Source organism: Trichomycterus rosablanca, chromosome 15 (genome assembly GCF_030014385.1).
Source record: "Trichomycterus rosablanca isolate fTriRos1 chromosome 15, fTriRos1.hap1, whole genome shotgun sequence".
In the NCBI taxonomy this organism is placed as follows: domain Eukaryota; kingdom Metazoa; phylum Chordata; class Actinopteri; order Siluriformes; family Trichomycteridae; genus Trichomycterus; species Trichomycterus rosablanca.
This window is the reverse complement of record NC_086002.1, coordinates 18,979,639-18,983,739: the sequence shown is the minus strand read 5'-3', so window position 1 is coordinate 18,983,739 and position 4,101 is coordinate 18,979,639. Positions and strand designations below refer to the sequence as shown.

Genomic DNA, 4,101 nt, shown 5'->3' with positions numbered 1-4,101 from the left:
ATAAAGTCTCTAATACAGTCTCTAATACAATCTATCATAGTCTCTAATACAGTCTCTCACACAGTCTCTAATACAGTCTCTCACAAAGTCTCTTATACAGTCTCTCACAGTCTCTCATAGTCTCTAATACATTCTCTAATACAGTCTCTCATACAATCTCCAATAAAGTCTCTAATACAGTCTCTAATACAATCTATCATAGTCTCTAATACAGTCTCTCACACAGTCTTTAATACAGTCTCACACAATCTCTAATACAGTCTCTAATACATTCTGTAATACAGTCTTCAATACAGTCTCTCACAGTCTCTAAAACAGTCTCTCATACTATCTCTAATAAAGTCTCTAATACAATCTATCATAGTCTCTAATACATTCTTTAATACAGTCTCTCATATAATCTCAGAATCAGAATACTTTATTGATCCCAGAGGGAAATTGCAGACAAAGAGGTTGCGGACTGAAAAGTCCGCAAGTGTAATCGGCACACTTGTGATCGAGCACAAGCTACACCAGACTGGTAAACATTATGAGTTGGCAGCGGTGGGATTCAAACCCACGCCTCCGAAGAGACTGGAGCCTAAATCCAGTGCCTTAGACTGCTCGGCCACGCTACCTTGGTAATCTCTAATATAGTCTCTAATACAATCTATCATAGTCTCTAATACAGTCTCTAATACAGTCTCACACAATCTCTAATACAGTCTATAATACAGTCTCTAATACATTCTCTAATACAGCCTCTAATACAATATTAAAGTCTCTAAAACAGTCTCTCACACAGTCTCTAATGCAATCTCTCACACAGTCTCTAATACAGTCTCTAATACAGTCTCACACAATCTCTAATACAATCTATAATACAGTCTCTAATACATTCTCTAATACAATCTCTCATACAATATTAATTTCTCTAAAACAGTCTCTCACAGTCTCTAAAACAGTCTCTCACACAGTCTCTAATACAGTCTCTCACACAGTCTCTAATACAGTCTCTAATACAGTCTATAATACAGTCTCTAATACATTCTGTAATACAGCCTCTAATACAATATTAAAGTCTCTAAAACAGTCTCTCACACAGTCTCTAATACAGTGTCTAATACAGTCTCACACATTCTCTAATACAGTCTATAATACAGTCTCTAATACATTCTCTAATACAGTCTCTCATACAATATTAAAGTCTCTAAAACAGTCTCTCACACAGTCTCTAATAGTCTCTCACACAGTCTCTAATACAGTCTCTCACACAGTCTCTAATACAGTGTCTAATACAGTCTCACACAATCTCTAATACAGTCTATAATACAGTCTCTAATACATTCTCTAATTCAGTCTCTCATACAATATTAAAGTCTCTAAAACAGTCTCTCACACAGTCTCTAATACAGTCTCTCACACAGTCTAATACAGTCTCTCATACAATCTCTAATACAGTCTCTCACACAGTCTAATACAGTCTCTCATACAATCTCTTATACAGTCTCTCATACAATCTCTAATACAGTCTCTCACAGTCTCTCACACAGTCTAATACAGTCTCTCATACAGTCTCTAATACAGTCTCTCATACAATCTCTAATACAGTCTCTCACAGTCTCTCATACAGTCTCTAATACAGTCTCTTATACAGTCTCTCATGCAGTCTTTTATACAGTCTCTAATACAGTCTCTCATGCAATCTTTTATACAGTCTCTAATACAGTCTCTCACAGTCTCTAATACAGTTTCTAATCAAATCTATCATACAGTCTCTAATAGTCTCTAACATTATTTACTAAACTAATCATATTTGATAAGTAAACACACCTAAATGTATCATAATGTTCACACGTCATGTTTTGTATTGTTTTTCTTTCTTGCAAAATTTTACGCTGCTGCAATTATAAAAAAATAATTGTGTGTTAAATATGTGCATAGAAAGAAATACATTAAATCTATGTAAAATATATGATTTACATAATCGAATTTAAGATTCATCAAACCTTTTTTTAATTTGATATCATTGATAACAATGATTAGGTAGGTGGTGTGTGTCAAAGTAACATCCATGTGGATGGCAGGACCCACGGCTTGCTTTCTTCCCATTGTGCATCCTGGTGCCATGTGTTCCCCAGGTAAGTGACGCACACACACCAGGCCATCCACGTGATGGAGAAGAAAAGGTGATCAGACCAGGTCACCTTCTTCCATTGCTCCGGGGTCCAGTTTCGATGCTCATGTGCCCATTGTTGGTGCTTTCGGCGGTGGATAGGGGTCAGCACCCTGACTGGTCTGCGGCTATTCAGCCCCATATGCAACCTTTTTGACCTTAAAACTTTTTGAAAATGAAACAGTTTTTATTTGTTTTTTATGTTTGATTATGAAAATGACATCTTATACTTTTCTAAACTAATATTGGTTAAGCTAAATTACACATGAACCTCATATACACTGTGACGTCCAGAAGGTTATGTATTAGGTCGTAACAGGGTGGGCCATAACAGGGTGGACATTCTGACATAAAATTAACCATTAGCTAGCAAGTGAGCAAAACTATGCTAGCATAAAAGTTATTTCAGACATAGGATCTCTCTACATAGGCAGCATTTTACGTCATCCTGTGCGCGCTCCCGAGAAGGAGGCTGTTCGAAATCCTAGATGCCTTAAAATGCTCACGTTAGGCATCTTAAAATTTCAATGTTATTTTGACTCAAGAACGAGTGAGCATCAGATGCTTCCTTAGCAGTGGAGGCAATTCCAGCATTCAATGCGGCAAAACCTTTCTGATGAAATTGGACAAATATGGAGGATGGGAGCGGAGCAGCGAGCAGTGCGGCCGGTGAAGTTATTTTCAAATGTAAGTAATTCTCCTTCATTTTTCATTTTCATAAATGTGTACAAGTGTATTTTATTTGCAGTTTTGTGTTTATTAGTTAATTTAACCGTGTTCGGTATGTGGAGATGTTAGTTGGCATGCCGCCTCATCTTGTTAGTCTGAATGGCCTAGTACTATCTCTGTTAGCTTTGTAAGCAAGTGCTAGGTTCTTCTTTTAACATAACAGTTATAACCACAGTTATAAGGTTTTTGCAACGTAACTAGTTGGTATTCAGCATTCAAATGCAGAAGCTTCCACTTTTTCAGGGAACAGATCAGTCGTTGAAGCCTTTATTAGGGCTGGAATTAAAAAAGAGCGTCTGTTCACAGGAGGAAGAAACTCTGCTGTGTCAGAGTTGGAAGTAAGATAGTTAAGTGGTCCATTTACCAAATAAACAGTCAGTTATAGTACAAAGTGTGATTTAAGGAAGTGTTATTTATTACAGTATCATATTTATTATAGTATTTATTTTATTTGTGTAATTTAAGCATATTCCTAATCTGATTAAAACTTCACATAATTTCATATTCAAAAGCACACTGAGTGAAATTTTTTGTTTATTTGTTTGTTCTTAGAACTATTCTTATAGAACTGGGGCAGGAGGACAAGGTGTCCCAACAGCAAGCCTGCAAAAAAGTGGGACAACCTTAAAAAGAAATACAAGGTAAGTTCTAAAACAGACCTTTCATAGATTACTTGAGAAAGTACTGATTAATAGTATCTGTTTGAGTGTTAAACTGACTGAAGCTTAAGTTTAATTATATTTTTATTGACTTTAGGAACTAAAGTGTCCACCATCAGGAAGTGGAACAGACAACGGGGAAGTCACTGCAGCAACATGGCCCTGGTTCAGCCTTATGGATGAAGCCCTGAGTAGCCACCAATCTATTTCATCTCCTGTGCTGATTGCCTCTTTTACTGAGGAAGAACCAGGGCAATCTTCTGCTGTGACTTCCGAGCTATCTGAGGAGAGAGGAAGGAAGAGGCAGGGAAGTTTATTAGAACTCCTTAGAGAGGACATGGAGTGGGAGAAAGAGAGAGAGAAGACGGGCTAGAACAGGCAGAAGAGGAGCGGTCTGAACGCTTGTTCAGTCTTTTTTAAAGACTCGTCAATAAAATAAATTAGATTTGTTATTTAAATAAAGTTTTTTTTTAAAGTAAAACTGTACTCTGGTTTTGTTTACAGGAAATGCTTGTTATCTTAAATTTAATCCATGCAATAGTTCAGTTTTCTAGTTTT

General features: G+C 36.6%; 1 non-coding gene across 1 annotated transcript; it reads right to left on the bottom strand.

Annotated features, from left to right (window-relative positions):
- Positions 1–535: 535 nt before the first annotated feature.
- Positions 536–617, bottom strand: trnal-uag (transfer RNA leucine (anticodon UAG)). Its single transcript has one exon. It is a non-coding gene; the product is annotated as a tRNA-Leu (tRNA).
- Positions 618–4,101: the final 3,484 nt, after the last annotated feature.